The sequence below is a fragment of the Mandrillus leucophaeus genome, unplaced genomic scaffold, assembly GCF_000951045.1.
Source record: "Mandrillus leucophaeus isolate KB7577 unplaced genomic scaffold, Mleu.le_1.0 Scaffold797, whole genome shotgun sequence".
NCBI lineage: Eukaryota > Metazoa > Chordata > Mammalia > Primates > Cercopithecidae > Mandrillus > Mandrillus leucophaeus.
Window position 1 is genome coordinate 1,497,827 of NW_012108663.1, and position 19,749 is coordinate 1,517,575.

Here is a 19,749-nt window from a genome sequence, read left to right on the forward strand (position 1 = left end):
CAGCTACTTGGGAGGCTGAGGTGGAAAGATTGCTTGAACGAGGGAGGCAAGGCTGCAGTAAGCTATAGTCATGCCACTGCACACCAGCCTGGGTGACACAGGAAGACCCTGTCTCAAAACAAAATTTTTAAAAATATATATATATGTACACACACACACACATGCATACACACAAACACCTTAAACAAACTGTTAGCAAATAAAATATGACAACTTAATGTGACAAAAAATATCTGTCTCAAAACCAACATCATGATATACCTGGTATTCACATTAAATCCAGGAACAAGGCAAGAATACTTTTTATCCCCCCTGTTATTTAGCACTGTTCTGGAAGTGCCTGAAAATGTCCTTAGATGATTCTTCGTCTTGGGACAAAGGGCGGCTCCATTCTCCCTGAGGCCATTGGTCCCACTGAATACTCTCACCTATTAACACTAGCTTAAACCTCAGTCTCCAATACACAAGCAACCCTACAGCCCTACAAACTCCACATGCGCTTCCCACTTTCAGCATTTTCTTTTCTTGGCGCTTGCCTTTCCCGAAGTATAGCACTTCTCTGTATAAATATAGCTCTTATCTGTGCACTTAACCCTTCCTAGTGTAACCATAGCTTTTCTTCAGTCTCAAAAAATTACTGACAGATCCTTCCCTAACCTCTCTATTTACCTCCACCTCTTTCCCTTCTCCATTCCTGCCTTGGTCCAACCCAATTCCCTACCCTTACCCCATTCCCTAGTCCTTTCCCACTTCCCTGAAGATTTCCCTAACCAATCTCCCTAACTCTTCTACCATGTACCTCATCCCTGGGCTTTTTCAGCACCCTGACTAAAGATTGCGTTGCCATTGGGCTAGGAGGAGGTCAAGTTATAAAGCGATTGGGGATGCAGTCAGTATTCAGGTTCCCTGGGTGCCTTTTCAGGGTACACATATCGGTTCCCTGTTAACAAACAGGGTAAGAGATAATTATGAGATGAAGTAGAGTGCCCTATATTTTTGCATTAGGCAATTCACAAAAACTCCAAAGTACCTCTGAAGGTAAAATAATGTGATACACATAAACAAACTCACAGAATAGGAATTGCCATAATATTTTTCTTTTTCTTGAGATGGAGTCTCACTCTGTCTCCCAGACTGGAGTGCTATGGTACAATCTCAGCCACTACAAATTCTGCCACTCAGGCTCAAGCGATTCTCCTGTCTTAGCTTTCTGAGTACCTGGGATTACAGGCACCCACCACCACACCCTGCTGATTTTTGTATTTTTAGTAGAGACAGAGTTTCACCATGTTGGCCAGGCGGGTCTTGAACTCCTGACCTTAGGTGATCTGCCTGTCTCAGCCTCCCAAAGTGCTGGGATTACAGGCATGAGCCACCACGCCAGGCCTATTTTTTCAATTACAAGTATATTTAGCAACATTTATAATTGTGTATGCCCACATAAATTACTCTCTTTCAAACCATGAACATTTTCAGTAGAGAAATTAACATTTGCTTTCTTTTTTTTTTTAATTATGTATTTTTGAGACAGAGTCTCACTCTGTCACCCAGGCTGGAGGGCAGTGGCATGATCTCTGCTCACTACAGCTTCAAACTGCCAGGTTCAAGAAATCCTCCTGCCCCAGCTTCCTGAGTAGCTGGGACTACAGGCACATGCCACCACACCCGGCTAATTTTTTGTATTTTTAGTAGAGACAGGGATTTGCCATGTTGCTCAGGTTGGTCTCCAACTCCTGACCTCAGACAATCCATCCACCTTAGCCTCCCAAAGTGCTAGGATTACAGGCCTGAGCCACATGAGCCACACAGTGAGACTCTGTCTCAAAAAGAAAAAAAAGAAAGAAAGAAAGAAAGAAATTTAATCCCCAATGTGGCAATGTTGGGAGATAGGACCTGGCGGGAAGTGTTTGGGTCATCGCAGTGGATTCCTCATGAGTAGATTAATACCCTCTCTCAGGGGCGCTTGAGTTCTCACTCTGTTAAGTCTCACAAGAGCTGGTTGTTAAAAAGAGCCTGTCACCTCCCCACCCTTGCTTCCTCTTTTGTCATGTGATCTCTTTACACACACTGGCTTTCCTTCTGCTTTTCACAGTGAGTTGAAGCAGCCTGAAGCCCTCATCTGATGCAGAAACTCAATCTTGAACTTTCCAGTCACCAGAATCATGAGTCAAATAAACCTCTTTTCTTTATAAACTACCGGGTCTCGGGTATTCAGTTATAACAACACTAAATGGACTAAGATATATGTGTGTGGTACATTAAACAAGAAAAGCAGCTTATAAAAATACTATTTATGTAAACAGAAGGACTAATGAACACACAAGAATTCAATTTCCCTACCAGTATCCATGTCCCCCTTATTATTTAACAGACCTGTACTTTTGTTCAGGCCCAGGCAATAAATCACAATTGATTCAAATCAATCATGACAATCCTGTTCTCCAATTTCCCAGCTTTACCCACAGGAATGATCATATGATCCAGTTTTGGATAATGAGAATAAAACAGAAGTTATGTGGGTAGGTTTCTGAGAAAGCAATTATTTTATTAAGTAGAGGACACACATTCAGCTTGCATGGCTTATTCCTCTCAATCTTCTTGTCTTGAATATAGACGTGATGTCTGGAGATGCAAGAATGCAACAACCATCTTGCCACCGACAGAAGAAAAAGATGAGAACAAAAGTCCAAGTGATAAGGATGCCCTTTTCATGTTCCGTGAACTATGAAGAAAAGAAAAGAAAAAAAAAAAAAAGAAAAGAAAAGCAGGACAGGCATAGTGGCTCATTCATATCAGCAATTTGGGAGGCCAAGGCGGGCAGATCACTTGAGGCCAGGAGTTTGACACCAGCCTGACCAACATGGTGAAACTCCATCTCTACTAAAAATACAAAAATTAGCCGGGTGTGGTAGTGCATGCCTGTAGTCCCAGCTACTTGGGAGGATGAGGCATGAGAATCATTTGGACCCAGAAGGCAGAGATTGCAATGAGCTGAGATCATGGCACTGCACTCCAGCCTGGGCAACAAAAGCAAGACTGACTCAAAAAAAAAAAAAAAATTAAATTAAATTAAATTAAAAATTAAAAAAACACAGTCATCACATATATTGTAAAAAGCAATACGAATATCTTCATTAAAAATGGGGATATAAGCTAGGCACAGTGGCTTACACATGTAATCTCAGCACTTTGGGAGGCCAAAGTGGGCGGATCACTTGAGATCTGGAGTTTGAGACCTGCCTGGCCAACATAGAGAAATCCTGTCTCTGGTAAAAGTACAAAAAATAAGCATAAATGAGCCAGGCTTGGTGGCAGGGGCCTATAATCCCAGCTACTTGGGAGACTGAGGCAGGAGAATCACTTGAACTCGGGAGGCAGAGGTTGTGGTGAGCCAAGATTGTGCCACTGCACTCTAACCTGAGGCGACAGAGTGAGACTCCGTCTCAAAAAAACTAAACTAAACTAAAATAAAAATAAAAGTTGAGGGGTGGAGCAGGGGAGGATATATCAGGCCAGGCGAGGTGGCTCACGCCTGTAATCCCAGCACTTTGGGAGGCTGAGGTGGGCAAATCACTTGAGGTCAGGCCAACATGGCCTGGCCAACATGGTGAAACCCCGTCTCTAATAAAAATAGAAAAATCAGCCAGGTGTGGTGCCAGGCACCTGTAATCCCAGCTACTCAGGAGACTGAGACAGGAGCATTGCTTGAACCCAGGAGGTGGATCTCAGTGAGCTGAGATGCTGAGATGCTGTCTCAATTAAAAAAAAAAAAAAAAAAAGGGCATATACCATATGAGAAAGTAAAATGCTAAAAATAAAGTAAAATATATCTTATTGCTGCAGTTGTCTGTCTATTCCTGGATTTCCTCCAGAAGGCACAGCCTGAGACAAGGACTTTCATGTTAGTGTTGATATTGGAAAGTCATCCCATGTAACAGGAACGGGGAACATGAAAGATTGAAGCAGAAAAGGAGGGAAAGTCGTTAAAAGAATATATTTCCAGCTGGGCACCTGGGGGTCAATCCCACTGAGGAGCCATGTAGAACGCGGTTCAGAGTTGTCCACTGGAGGGACAGAAGAGTAGGAATCTCTCTACAGCTCCTGTATCCCATTGGTCAGCAGTCACTACTTGCAGTGTTAATTTCCTTTCACCTCCAGACTTGTGCATGCTTCAGAATATTAGAACAGGTTCCCACAGGCAAGAAGAAGCCTGTGGACTTCTGTGAGATAAAGCACAGTATAGGCAAAGTACTGTCAGGTTGAACCTGCCTACAGAGTGGTGGGTGGAAAGAATACAAGGCAGGGCTTGAAAGGTATTTGATGCCTACTCTAAACGCAAGGCGACAGTCATCTGAAAAACAGTGGTGGTAGTAGGAGTGTCAAGGAAGCAATTTTACTTTCATTTTATCTTTACTTTTTATATTTACATTTTCAAAGAGGCAGCTTGATGTAGTGAATAAGCAGACAAACTCTGGAACCAGACTATCTGGGTTTGAAACTCAACTCCATCATTAGTAAATCGTGTCATTTTGGACAAGTTACTAAATCTCTCCATGCCTCAGTTTCATCATTGGTAAAATGGAGATAACAATAGCTGCCTAATAGAGTTTTGAGGACTGAGTTAAATGTTAGCTATTAATATTTACAATAGAAACACATGTTTGGCCAGGGGCGGTGGCTCACGCCTGTAATCCCAGCACTTTGGGAGCCGAGGTGGGCGGATCATCTGAGAAACTGGGTTGGTTTCAAGACCAACCCTGCCAACATGGGGAAACCCCGTCCCTACTAAAAATACAAAAATTAACCAGACATGGTTGTGTGTGCCTGTAATCCCAGCTACTCAGGAGGCTGAGGCAGGAGAATTACTTAAACTCAGGAGACAGAGGTTGCAATTAGCCAAGATCGAGCCACTGCACTCCAGCCTGGGTAACAGAGCAAGACTCCATCTCAATCAATCAATCAATCAATCAATCAATATTAAAAAAAAAAAAGGAAACACATGTCTGCTGCCCATCCCCACCCGATTTTGCCCTTCCAGACTCTCATCTATTCCCTCACTGGAGACAGAAGATCTTTTATTTTCTGTTATTTATAACTTCAGAATTTGGCCCCCTGTTCTTTCTTTCCCATTAACTTGAGTGACCTGTGTGAGAGACAGACAGACAGATACTACACAAGGATGGTAGGACAAGAACTTTTACTTTTTCTTACATAAAAATTTTACACAAAAAAAATTACATTCCTTGTAAAAATTGAGAACACATAGTTATGTAAAAATATGAAGTTAACTGTTCTGTGTCTGTTAGAATATGTTTTGTTTTGTTTTTTGTTTTTGTGTGTGTATGTTTTTTGAGACAGAGGCTCTCTCTGTTGCCCAGACTGGAGTGCAGTGGTGTTATCTCAGCTCACTGCAACCGCCACCTCCCAGGTTCAGGTGATTATCATGCGGCAGCCTACTGAGTACCTGAGATTACAGGTGCATGCCACCACACCCGGCTAATTTTTGTATTTTTAGCAGAGACGGGTTTTACCTTGTTGGCCAGGCTGGTCTTGAACTCCGGACCTCAAGTTATCCTCCTGCCTCGGCCTCCCAAAGGGCTGGGATTACAGGTGTGAACCACTGCGCCTGGCCAGAATGTTTTTGTTTTTGAGTAAGACAAAATCAACCCACACTGCCAGTGATGGATTGGAGAGAGCAAGGCCCATGAATAGAGAATTGAGATGGGGAGTGTTGGGGTCAGGCAGTTGGAAGGTGACATAAAACTATTCTGTCAACAAAGTCAGGCCAAGGGGCTGAGGGAAGCTGAGGCGTGAGATGGAACTTCGATAAACTGAGTGGTGAATGCTAGTATGTAGCTAGCCAATGGGAGATGTTCCTTCCTCTACTGTTTTCTGTTGTTCCTTCTGCTTTCTTTTTCTGGTCCTTCACTACCTCGCTTCTTGGCAGCAATGCCTCCCCTTTTTGTAACTGAAAAAAAGGTAAACATAGGGCCACTGTGGACGAATGTATGGTCAATGTTTGTTCTGAATGAGTGCATCTAAAAAGTGCACTTCTGAAAATCAAACAAAACCTACGCAATTAGGTTGCCATTAAAATGACACACAGTGCAAAGAGCAATGTGTCTATTGTACTACACACTCATACTTTCCACCCCTCCCCCATCACTTTCTTGAGAAGGATGAGCCTAACAAGGAAAGAGGAAGAATAGCAAAGGAAAGGACACCCTTAGGAGTGGGCAACAGCAACTCAATACTTCCCATGCTTCCCATGTTAAAGTTTGAAGTAAACTTAAATATAAAAAACACCACACGAGGTGTTTTTGATGTAGTGAATAAGCATACAAATTCCACAGGTGCGGTGGCTCATGCCTGCAATCCCAGCACTTTGGGAGGCTGAGGCAGGCAGCTCACTTGAGCCAAGAGTTCAAGACCAACCTGGGCAACATGGCAAAGCCCCGTATCTACAAAAAAATACAAAAATTAGCCGGGCCTGGTGGTAGGTGCCTGAAGTCCCAGCTACTTGGGGGGCTGAGACAGGAGGATTGCTTGAGCCCAGGAGGTTGAGGCTGCAGTGAGTCCACTGCCCTCCAGCCTAAGCAGCAGAGCAACTCAAGAAAGAAAGAAAGAAAGAGAAAAAAGAAAGAAAGAAAAGAAAAAAAGAGAGAGAGAAAGAGAAAGATATAAAAAAGAAAAGGAAAAGGAAAGAAAAAGGAAGGAAAGATGAACCACGAGGAATCATTTTAAAGTTTCCTCTCTAATAAGATTGGGAACAGAGACTCCTGCGAGTGGACATGACCAAGGGCAGCAGAGGCCACTGAGTTCCTAACGCACTGCAGTCCCTTAGGATGAGTAGATGACTCTCTAATATCTGAACTACTTGGATGCAGATGTATGTATGTATGTGTGTGTGTGTTTATTTATTTATTTTTTGAGGCTCACTGCAGCCTCAAACTCAGGCCTTCAAGTGCTTCTCCTGCCTTGGCCTCCCAAAGTGCTGGGATTACAGGTGTAAGCCACTGCTCCCAGCCTACACAAATTTAAAATATAGTTAATTCTTCAGTCCAGCCCTCCAAATTATTTCCTACCTCTGTCTATGTGTGGATTCTCAGAAAAGCACAAATCTTTAATGTATGTGAAACGAGGTCTAAGAAAAAGCAAGCGATAAAAGCTCAGGGAAGGAGACAAGACCATCTCACTCCTACACTTTGATCCTACTGAGACCTACAATCCACTGATTTGCCACAGTTTTACTGTCTTTCATCCCCCTGATGTCCACTTTTCTCTCCTTATTCAGTTTAAACTCCACTGGCAATCACCACAATCATTTCTTTGCAACATTCTCAACTCCCTTACCCCTCTTTTGCTTTTATTGCACTCATTTGGCAAGAGTACAGACCTGGTTAAACCCAACACTCTATATACTTGGTGTTTGCATCGTCAGCTAAATGTTATCAGAGCAAAACATACAACTTAGCTGACTGGTCTCACTTTAAGGGACCACAAAGCTTCATAGACCTTTAATGCTGCCTGGTGATCACACAAATTTCTTAAGTCCATTTACTTGCCCACTCACCTAAAGATTATATCATACCTTCTTTCTCCTCAAAACTTCAATGTCTCCTCTCCAATCCTGAATTTCAGATGAAAACTTTGCCCCCTAATTCACTGAGAAAATAAAAGCAGTCCAAAGAGACCTTCTATTGACCACACATGTACCCACTTGTTAGTATCCATAAGCACATTCTCTGCCATTGCTCCTCACAACCATCTGTATTATCTAAGTCACTTATACACTAGGTTTGATCCCATATCTTCCTACTCAAGGATAACATCTCAAGAGTAAAAGGAAAAGTTCACATACACGAAATACTGCATTTAAGTCTCCTAGCAGATTAAAAATATTAACTAACATCTGCATGAACTCTACTATTTTACAAACTAATTTCACATACATTTTTGTACCTCATCTTCACAAAATTTCTATGAGGTAGGTTTTATTCTTGTTTCCATTTTGCAAGAAAATGAGACTCTAAAGAGGTAAATTATTTGCTCCAAATTGCTCGGAAATTTGGTTAGTGGTAAAGATGGAATTGAAATTTAGGCCAAGAATAATAATGGAAAATTGGTTTTTATTTTTAATTTACATGAGAGTGCTATGTACAAATCTGTGCAAATAAGCTTGAAAGCGTCAAGGAGATAGACTGTTTCTTAGAAAAATTTAAGTGTTCAAACTGACCCAAGAGAATTTAGGAAACCTCATCAGAACAATGACTATGTAAAAATACATTTTAAACTGTCAGAGAATCAGGCTGGCGCCATGACTCACTCCTGTAATCCCAGCACTTTGGGAGGCCGAGGCGGGCGAATCACTTGAGGTCAGGAGTTCGAGACCAGCCTGGCCAAAATAGCAAAACCATGTCTCTACTAAAAATGCAAAGCTTAGCCAGGCGGGGTGGCACATGCCCATAATCCCAGCTACTCCATAGGCTGAGGCATGAGAATCGCTTGAACCCAGGAAGCAGAGGTTGCAGTGAGCCGAGATCGTGCCAGTGCACTCCAGCCTGGGCTTCAGAGTGAGACTCCATTTCAAAAACAAACAAACAAACAACTATCAGAGAAGCAATCCTCTAAATCAAAAGTTGACAAATATTTTCTGTAAAAGGCTAGCTAGTAAATGTTTAGGTTATATAGACGATCAATTGTCTCTGTTGCACATTATTCTTTATGTCTTTTTGTTTTGGGTTTTACAGACCTTAAAAATGCAGAAACCAGTCTGACACGGTTGTTCCTGCCTGTAATCCCAGTACTTTGGGAGGTCGAGGCAGGAGGATCACTTGAGCCCAGAAGTTCGAGGCCAGCCTGGGTAACATGGAGAAACCCCATCTCTACAAAAAGTTTAAAAATTAGCCTGGCATGGTTTCACACACCTGTAGTCCCAGCTACTCTGGAGGCTGAAGTGGGTGGACCACTTGAGACCAGGAGTTCAAGGTTACAGTGAGTTATGACGGTGCCACTGCACCCTAGCCTGTGCAGCAGAATGAGATCTTGTCTCAAAAACAAACAAACAAACAAACAAAAACAAAACAAAGCAAAAAAAAAAACCCTATGCTGTTTAGTTTCCAAATATTTGGGAATTTTTCAAGGTATCATTTTGTTATCAACTTCTCATTTAGTTTCCTTCTGGTTTGAGAACATATTTTGTGTGGCTTATATTCTTTTAAATTTGTTAAGTTTTGTTTTATGACTTAGAATATAGTCTGTGTTGGTGAATGATTCAAGTGCACTTGGAAAGAATGTCTCTTCTGCTGTTGCTGGGTGGAGTGTTACCAATTAGGTCAAGTTGGTTGATAATGTACTTCATGTTATCTATGTTCTTACAGATTTTCTGCCTACTTGTTCTATCAATTACTGAGAGAGGAGTGCTATATATAATATATATAGTACTAATATACATAGTACACATTATATATATATATATGTATTTTGTAGAGACAGGGCCTCATTATATTGCCTAGTCTTGTCTCAACTCCTAGGCTCAAGTGATCCTCCCACCTCAGGCCTTCCAAAGTGCTTGAATTACAGGTAAGCCACCTTACCCAGCCATGTTGCTGCTTTTTAAACAGTCAGTTTAAAAAGCAGCAACATGGCTAGAGTTCAGTGGTGCAATTGTAGCTCACTGCAGCCTTCAAGTCATTCTCCCACCTCAGCCTCCCGAGTAGCCGGGACCACAGGTACGCACCACCATATTCGGCTAATTATTAAGTCTTTTGTTATTATTTTATTTAAGACTTGTTATTTTATTTAAATAATAAGAAATAAAAGTCTTTCTATTCACACACGTAATTACCCTTTCTAATGCTTTTCATTTCTGTGTATTCTGTGTATAGATCCAGGTTTCCAACTGGTGTCATTTGTCTACCACTTGAAGAAATTTTAAAAGTATTTTTTGTAGTGTGTGTCTACTGGAAATGAATTATTTCAGTGGTTTTATGTCTGAAAATAGCTTTATTAAAACTTCAGTGGGGCCAGGCATGGTGGCTAACATCTATAATCCCCGCACTTTGGGAGGCCAAGGCGGGTGGATTGCTTGAGCTCAGGAGTTTGAGACCAGCCAGGGAAACACAGTGAAACTCCATCTCTACAAAAAATACAAAAAATTAGCCAGGCATAGTGACTGTGGTCCCAGCTACTCCAGAGGCTGAGGTGGGAGGATCACCTGAGCCCAGGGAGGTTGAGGCTGCAGTAAGCTGTGATCACGCCACTGAACTCTAGCCTGGGCGACAGAGTGAGACCCTGTCTCAAAAGAAAGAAAAGAAAAGAAAAGAAAAGAAAACAAAACAAAAGAAAAGAGAAGAAAAGAAAAGAGAAAAGAAAAGAAAAAGAAAAAGAAAAAGAAACTTTAGGGCCAAGTGTGGTGGCCCACGCTTGTAATTCCAGCACATTGGGAGGCAAAGGTGGGAAGATTGCTTGAGCCAGGAGTTTGAGATCAGTTTGGGCAGGATGGCAAGAACCTATCTCTGCAAAAAACTTAATAATTAGCCAAATATGGTGGTGCATGCCTGTCCCAGCTACTCAGGAAGCTGAGGTGGGAGAATGACTTGAACCCAGGAAGTTAAGGCTGCAGTGAGCTACAATTGAACCATTGAACTCTAGCCTACGCAACAGAATGAGACCTTGTCTCAAAAAACAAATTAATTCTGAGTCTGATGCCTTCCCTGGAAAACCTAAGCGAATAAATAAAACTTCAGGGATTTTGTAACAGCTTTATTGCAATATAATTCACATGTCCTATGATTCACTCCTTTCAAGTGTACAATTGAATGATATTTGATATATTCACAGAGATATGCATCTATCACCACAATCAATATTATAACACTTTCATTGTCCCAGACAAGAAATCTGCACCCCTTAGCCATCATCCTCAAATCCCCCATTGCCCACCACCAGCCCTGGGCAGCCACTAACCTACATTTGCCTGTTCTGCACATTTTATATAAATAGAATCATACAATATGTGGGCTTCTTTCACTTAGCATAGTGTTTTCAAGTTTCATCCATGCTGTAGCATGAATGTAGTATTTAATTCCTTTTTACAGCTGAATAATATTCCATTGTACAGACATGCCATGTTTTGCTTACCCAGTCATCAATTCATGGACATTTGGTTATTTCCATTTTTCAGTAATGCTGCTGTGAACTTTTGCATGTAGTACATGGACATAAGTTTTCATTGCTCTTGAGTATGTATCTAGGAGTGAAATTGCTGGGTCTTATGGTTACTCCGTATTTAACCTTTTGAGGAACTTTCAAGCCATTTACCAAAATATCTATGCCATTTTACATTTCCACTAGCAATGTATGAGGCCTTCAATTTTTTTCACATCCTTACCAACATATGTTATTACATATATTTTCAATTATAGCTGTCCCCTAGTGGGTGTGAAGTGATATATAATTTTGTATTTGATTTGCATTTCACATATGTCACAGATATCACAATTACACGGTGTTGAGCATCTTTTCATTTCCTTAATGACAATTTATGTAGCTTCTTTGGAGAGATATCTATTCAAATCCTCTACCTATTTTTAAATTGAGTTGTTTGTCTTTTTATTGTTGAGTTTTTAAGAGTTCCTTATATATTATAGATACAAGTTTCTTGTCAGAAATACACTTTGCAAATATTTTCTCTCATTTTGTGGGTTGCTTTTTCAACTTCTTTATGGTATCTATCTTAGTTCATTTTCTGTTGCTATAATAATGCCACAGACTGGGTAATTTATAGAGAAAATAAGTTTATTTAGTTCATGGTTCTGGAGGCTAGGGAGTCCAAGAGCATTGCACCAGCATTTGGGTGAGGGCCTTCTTACTGTGTCATAACATGGCAGAGGGCATCACATGGCTAGAGGACAAGAGCAAGAGGCCACAGAAAGCTTGCTTTTATAGCAAAGTCACTCTCATGATAACAAGCCCACTTCCATGATAGTGATACTAATCCATCCATGAGGGAAAAAGGATTAAGTTCCCAACACATAGGCTAGGCACAGTGGCTGACACCTGGAATTCCAGGTGAGCCCAGTGAGCCATAGTGGCACCACTGCACTCCAGCCTGGGCGACAGAGTGAGATTCTGTCTCCAAAAAAAAAAAAAAAAAAAAAAGTTTCTGACACATAAACTTTTGAGAGACACATAGAAAACATGGCAGTATTTGCTGATGCATGAAAATTTCTAATTTCATGCATCAAAGGATGCATGGTGAATAAATTATTATTGGTTATCTTTTGTTGCTTGTGCTTTTGGTATCATACCTAACCTAAGGTCATGAAGATTTGCAGTTACATTTTCCTCTGAAAATTTTATTGTTTTAGCACCTACTTTTAGGTTCATTATCCATTTTGAGTTAACTTTCATATATGGTATAATATAAGGTCTAAGTTCAACTTTTGCAGCTGGATATTCTGTTATTCCAACATCATGTGTTGAAAACACTACTCATTCCCCCCGTGAATTGTTTTGGTATCCTTGTTGAAATCAATTGACCATCAAAGTAAAGGTTTATTTCTGAACTCTCAATTAAATTCCATTGATCTATATGTCTATTCTTATGCCAATACAACACAGTTTTGTTTGTTGTACTTTTGTAGTGAATTTTAAAATCAGAAAGTGTGGGTTCTCCAACTCTGTTCCTCTTTTTTTTCTATGAAATTTATTGTATCTACACTAAAAGACTTCTGAGGGGAAGTATTTTTTTAACCGTGTTATGATCCTACACAGCTGCCCAGAGTAGGATACTATCATAAGTCATTAACATGCCATATAAGTTTTAAATAAATAAAATCTACAAAACATAAGTTATGTATAAATATCTTAGTCATGTTTACAAACCTATGTATTAGGTTGGTGCGAAAGTAATTGCCCTTAAATCTCTCGCTTCATATTTTAAACTCTGTACAGATACCAACAACATTCCTTTTCATGAAGTTCACTATCTAAAAATGCATTTCATTTATTAAAAGTAATGGCAAAACCGCAATTACTTTTGCACCAACCCAATACAATAAAGCAAATGTAAACACTAAATGCAGCATGAGAATGATCAAGCGATGCCCAGAGACAACCACTTTTTGGTGAGTCTGCCCCCCAGGAGCCGGCACCAGCCAGCCCTGGAGTCAGACCATTCAACCCTTCCAAAATCAACTGGACTGGCCCTTAGAGGAGAAAAAAGGTCTGAAGATGTCATAGACCTGAAGGACTGGAAAGCTGGTGAGAGGTTGCCTGCCAGCCTTCCACCCCGCAAGTCTGAGGCACACGGAGAAGAAGACAGCACAGAGGCTTAGCCTGTGTGCCTAGGCCCCAGAGGCTCCTGCCATCTGGGGCTCCAACAGGCATTTTGCTGCTTTGGGAGGCAAGTCCGTGGAATGGTAACTGCTTAAGTAAAATCAGAAGGTCCAGAAAATGTTTCCTAATTCAGTAACCTTCCTGACTCTTTGCCAGAAACAGGCCCAAATAGTGAGGGGTGGAGTTGGGGGACACATGATCATGAGCACTGACGATGCTTCAGTGGGATCTCAGAAAGAAGGCACACATTGACCTGATTTGGTGGAGAACTTCTAGAAGATTTGCAATGTCCTAGACACAACTAAATCCTATCAGTACAGCAGAGTGGGGGCTATGAGGCAGGTGTGATGAAAGGGTACTTCTCCATCCAGTGACCAAGTAATACACATATGTATCACCTTGTGACCCACACAAGTGCAATCATGTGAAACCAACTTCACTATGGTAAGAAGAGAAAATAGCCAGCATTGATATTGTGCAGAGTCCTGGGACTGGGCAGGGCCCAGTGGCCACTGCTGTATGCAGCCTGCCCCCTGCCAGCCGTGGGAAGGCAGTTGGAGGGGCATGGGGCTGGGCCCTGGCACCAAGGAGTGAGGCATGGGTGTATTGGGTTATTGGAGGAAGGCAAGAGCCCCCACTTGGAGGCCAAGCATTCACACTGAAAGGCAGCATACCCAGTGCTGGCAACAGGCATGAGGAGCGCAGACCAGGAGAAGGAGGAGCTGGATTAAAGCTGTTTACTGCATTGTGAACAACATAGGAAATGTGAGTTTTCCTTTTCTTTTCTTTTCTTTTCTTTTTTTTTTTTTTTTTTTTTGAGACAGTCTTATTCTGTCGCCCAGGCTGGAGTGCAGTGGCATGATCTCAGCTCACTGCAACCTCCGCCTCCTGGGTTCAAGCGATTCTCCTGCCTCAGCCTCCCCAGTAGCTGGGACGACAGGCATGTGCCACCACGCCGGGCTCATTACTGTATTTTTAGTAGAGATGAGATTTCACCATGTTGCCCAGGCTGGTCTCGAACTCCTGGCCTCAAGTGATCTGACTTCCTTGGCCTCCCAAAGTGCTGGGATTACAGGCACGAGCCACCATGCCTGGCCTTTGTTTTGTTTTGTTTTTGTTTTTGTTTTTGAGACAGAGTCTCATTCTGTCACCCAGGCTGGAGTGCAGTGGTGCGATCTGGGCTCACTGCAACCTCCGCTTCCTGGGTTCAAGTGATTCTTGTGCCTCAGCCTCTTGAGTAGCTGGCATTACAGGTGCCCACCACCATGCCCAGCAAATTTTTGTAATTATAGCAGAGATGGGGTTTCACCATGTTGGCCAGGCTGGTCTCGAGCTCCTGACCTTAAGTCATCTGCCTGCCTCGGCCTCCCAAACTGCTGGGATTACAGGTGTGAGCCACCATGCCTGGCTGGAAATGTGACTTTTTCTTGCCCTTCATCTGATTGGGAGAATGGTGTGCAACTGGTATTCAGCACCACATTGTTAACATTTCCTGAAATACAGGACTTTCACGTTTGGTCCTTTGCAAAATTTCTGCAAGCTGCTAATTAGGATCGTAAAGTCCCTATTTTTCCTAAGAGATCGCCCATGGTGGTTAATGCTGATAGTCCAGCAGAAGGAGTTAGTGGACTGGTAGGAAAACCACTTAGTGTAGCTTTCGGGAAGGAAAACTGTTTTCTTTTCCTTTGCCAACAGGAGTGGCTGGCAAAAAGAGTCATCCTTGGACAGCGGAATCTATCTTTTCACCATCTAGAGTTGGAGAAGTAGGAGCCAACTTTCTGGTTATTTCCTTTCCTGAACTGCTAGTTCTTGCCCTTAAATACCTTGCTTCATCTTTTAACCTCTGTACAGAGACCGACAACATTCCTTTTCATGAAGTTCACTTTCTAAAAATGCATTTCACTCAATGGCCTGATTTAGCCTTTGTTCTTAGTCTTCCAGAGAAGGCCGGTGCAGTGGCTCACACCTGTAATCCCAGCACTTTGGGAGGCTGAGGCGGGTGGATTACTTGAGGTCAGGAGTTCGAGACCAGCCTGGTCAACATGGTGAATCTCGGAGGTGGAAGTTGCAGTGAGCCAAGATCTCACCACTGCACTCCAGCCTGGGCAACAGAGCAAGACTCTGTCTCAAAAAAAACCAAAAATACAAACAAACAAACAAACAAACAAAAAAACCAAAGTCTTTTAGTGAAACTATTATTGCCCTTTTTGCTTGCTCCAGGTCATCATTGGCCTGTTCCAGCTCCCTCACATACTTAAGCAACCACACCTCAGTGGCCCACATCTGACTTAAATCATCTAATATTGAGACCTGCTTGTAGCTCTGTGCATGTTGATGTTCTGGTTTCTCCTTTAATGCCTCCACTTCATATTTCAGTCTTTGGCTATAAAGTTGCAAGTTTCTATTTCTTTGTTCAGGCTGTGCTAATTGTGCTGCCAAGTCTGCTTCTAAATCTCTGCTTCCTTCCTGAAATTCAACTAACTCATCTCAAGCTTCCTGGAAGCTATGTTTATACTTCAAGGACATTTCCTTCCAATAAGTAGTTTCATTCTTTAGACTTGAAAAATCGGGTATATGTTCATCATCCATGATCAAAAAAGTGTCTAATGTGTCAAAAGCACACGTTCACCACCGCTTGACCCATGTCTCTGCTCCACTGGTTTGGCCAGGCTGACCCAGCTGCTCAGCTTCATTCCCTTCCACAGCTCTGAGCTCCACTCCATTCTGTTCCTCTTTCTTGAGGTCGTTTAGCTATTCTGGGTCCCTTGAATTTTCATATGAATTTTAAAATCAGCAAATAAATTTCTGGGAAAAAAGTTGACTGAGTTTTTTTTTTTTTTTTTTTTTTTTTTTTTTTTTAACGTGTGTGTATTTCTTGCAGAAATTGGGGTCTCATTTTGTTGCCCAGGCTGGTCTCAAACTCCTGGCCTCAAGCAATCCTCTCACCTGCGGCCTCCCAAAGTGCTGAGATAACAGGGGTGAGCCACCGTCCCCAGCCCTGACTGGGATTTTGGTACTGATTACATTGCATCTGTAGATGAATTTGAGGAGAATTGCTATCTTAAAAATATTAGATCTTGGGCCAGACGCAGTGGCTCATGCCTGTAATCCCAGCACTTTGGGAGGCCAAGGCGGGAAGATCACCTGAGGTCAGGAGTTCGAGGCCAGCCTGGCCAACATGGCAAAACTCCATCTCTACTAAAAATACAAAAATTAGCCAGGCATGGTGGCGGATGCCTGTAATTCCAGCTACTCGGGAGGCTGAGGCAAGAGAATCGCTTGAAGAGAATCTCTGCCAGGAGGCAGAGGTTGCAGTGAGACAAGATAACGCCACTACATGCTAGCCTGGTGATAGAGCGAGACTCCATCTTAAAAAAAAAAAAAGAAATTAAGTCTTTCCAATACATGAGCAGGGTATATCTACCTTTCACTTTATTTAGATCTTTAATTTCTTTGAACAATGTTTTATAATTTTTAGAGTATGATTTCTATTTATTTATTTTTGTTAAATGTATTCCTTAGTATTTTATTCTTTTTGAAGCTTTTTTAATGGGATACCTTCTTAATTTAATTTTTGGATTGTACATTACATGTGTATAGAAATATAACTTTCTGTATATTGAGTTTGTATCTTACAAACTGGTTGACTTTTTATTTTTTTTATTTTTTTTTTATTTTTTAGTTCTAATAGTTTTTTGTAGGCCAGTCGTGGTGGCTCACACCTGGAATCCCAGCACTTTGGTAGGCCAAAATGGAAGGATTGCTTGAAGCGTTCAAGGCTGGCCTGGGCAACAAAGCGAGACCACATCCTTACAAAAAAATAAAAAAAATATTTGGCCATGGTGGCACACCTCTGTAATCCCAGCTACCCAAGAGGCTGAGTTAGAAGGATTACTTGAGCCCAGGAGTTTGAGGCTGCAACGAGCCGGGATCGCACCACTGCTCTCCAGTGTGGCCACTGCACTCCAGCCTGGATGACAGTGAGACTCCATCTCTAAAGAAAAACAGATTTTTGTGAGTTCCTTATGATTTTTTTGTAAGAGACGGGGTCTCACTATGTTGCCCAGCCTGGAGTACAATGGCTATTCACAGATGTGATCATGGTGCACTACAGCCTTGAATTCCTTGGCTCATGTGATCCTCCTGCCTCAGCCTTCCAAGTCGCCAGGACTACAGGTGTGTGCCACTGTGCTCACATGGATTCACTAAGACTTTTTCTTTTTTCTTTTCTTTTTTTTTTTTTGAGATGGAGTTTCTCTCTTGTTGCCCAGGCTGGAGTGCAATGGTGCCATCTTGGCTCACTGCAACCTCCACCTCCCAGTTCAAGCAATTCTCCTGCCTCAGCCTCCCAAGTAGCTGGGATTACAGGCATGTGTCACCACGCCCGGCTAATTTTGTATTTTTAGTAGAGACGGGGTTTCTCCATGTTGGTCAGTCTGGCCTTGAACTCCCAACCTCAGGTAATCCGACCACCTTGGCCTCCCAAAGTGCTGGGGTTACAGGTGTGCACCATCACGCCCAGTTAATTTTTATTTATTTATTTTTTGGAATTTTAGTAGAGACGGAGTTTCACCGTGTTGGTCAGGCTGGTCTCGAACTCCTGACCTCAAGTGATCCACCCACCTCAGCCTCCCAAAGTGCTGGGATTACAGGCGTGAGCCACTGTGCCTGGCCAGATTTTTTTATATACAATATCATGTCTTTGGCAAATAAAGATAGTTTTATTTCTTCCTTTCATTTCTGTATGCCTTTTGCTTCTTTTATTTATCCAGCTGTTCTTGCTAGAAACTTCAGCACAATATTGAATAGAAGTAGTACTTTTGTCTTGTTCCTGATTGTAGGGAGAAAGCATTCAGTCTTTTTCTTTTAAGTAAAACTTAAAACATATGTGGAATTTTCATAGATGCTCTTTACCGAGTTGAGTAAGTTCCCTTCTATTCCTAATCTATTAAGTGTTTTTATCATGAAAGCTTGTTGGATTTTGTCAAATGTGCTTTTTTGTTTCTATTGAGATGATCATGTTTATGTCCCTTATTCTATTGATTTTTATGTAGTATAATAATTTTTAAATATTAAGCCAACCTTGGATTCCTTGGATAAATACAACTTAGCCATGTTATAGAATCCATTTTATATGTTAATGGATTTATTTTGCTAGTAGTTTGCTGAAGATTATTGTGTCTGTACTCATCAGTCATATTGGTCTGTAATTTTTTTCCTTTGATTTTCTTGTCTGATGTCTTGGTAATTCTGTCTTCATAGAATGAATTGTGAAGTGATGATTCTTTCTATTCCAATATTTGAAAGTACATGTAAAGAATAAATATTAATTCTTTTTAAAAAAAATCTTTTGGGCCAGGCACAGTGGCTCACTTCTGTAATCCAAGCACTTTGGGAGGCCAAGGAGGGAAGATCGCCTGAGGTCAGGAGTTTGAGACCAGCCTGGCCAACATAGTGAAACTCTGTCTCTGCTAAAAATACAAAAATTATCTGGGCGTGGTGGTGCACACCTGTAATCCTAACTACTCAGGAGGCTGAGGCAGGAGAATCACTTGAACCTGGGAGTTGGGGGTTGCAGTGAGCCGAGATCATGCCACTGCACTCCAGCCTGGGCAATAGAGTGAGACTCTGTTTCAAAAAAAATAATAATCTTTTTAGGCTGAGCACAGTGGGTCATGTCTGTAATCTTAGCACTTTGGGAGGCCAAGGCAGGGAGATTACTTGAGGCCAGGAATTTGAGACCAGCCTGGTCAACATGGAGAAATCCCATCTCTACAAAAAATACAAAAATTAGTCGGGCATGGTGGTGGGTGCCTGTAATCCCAGCTACTTGGGAGGCTGAGGCATCAGCATTGCTTGAACCCGAGAGGCAGAGGTTGCAGTCAGTTGAGATGGCACCCCTGCACTCCAGCCTGGGCAGCAGAGTGATACCCTGTCTCAAAAACATTTGTTTTTAACTATATGAAAATAAATTTACTAGTGAAACCATCTGGGCCTACGATTTTGGTTTTTTACCCCAACCCAGGCTGGAGTGCGGTGGTGCAATCTCAGCTCACTGCATGCAATCTTCGCCTCCCAGGTTCAAACAATTCTCCTTCCTCAGCATCCTGAGTAGCTGGGATTACAGGCGGTCACCACCATGCCAAGCTAATTTTCTGTATTTTTAGTAGAGATGGGGTTTCACCAAGTTGGTCAGGCTGGTCTCGAACTCCTGACCTCAAATGATCCACCTGCCTCAGCCTCCCAAAGTGCTGGGATTACAGGCGTGAGCCACCATGCCCTCTTGGGCCTATGATTTTCTTTGTGGCAAAATTTAAAATTACCTCTTCAATCCCCCTAAGTGTTACATGCCTATTGAGGTTTTTAATATCTTCTTGTGTCAGTATCAGTAGTTTGTGTCTTCATAAA

General features: G+C 41.9%; 1 pseudogene; it reads right to left on the reverse strand.

Annotated features, from left to right (window-relative positions):
• Positions 1-14,723: 14,723 nt before the first annotated feature.
• LOC105529979 lies at positions 14,724-15,930 on the reverse strand (annotated as a pseudogene).
• Positions 15,931-19,749: the final 3,819 nt, after the last annotated feature.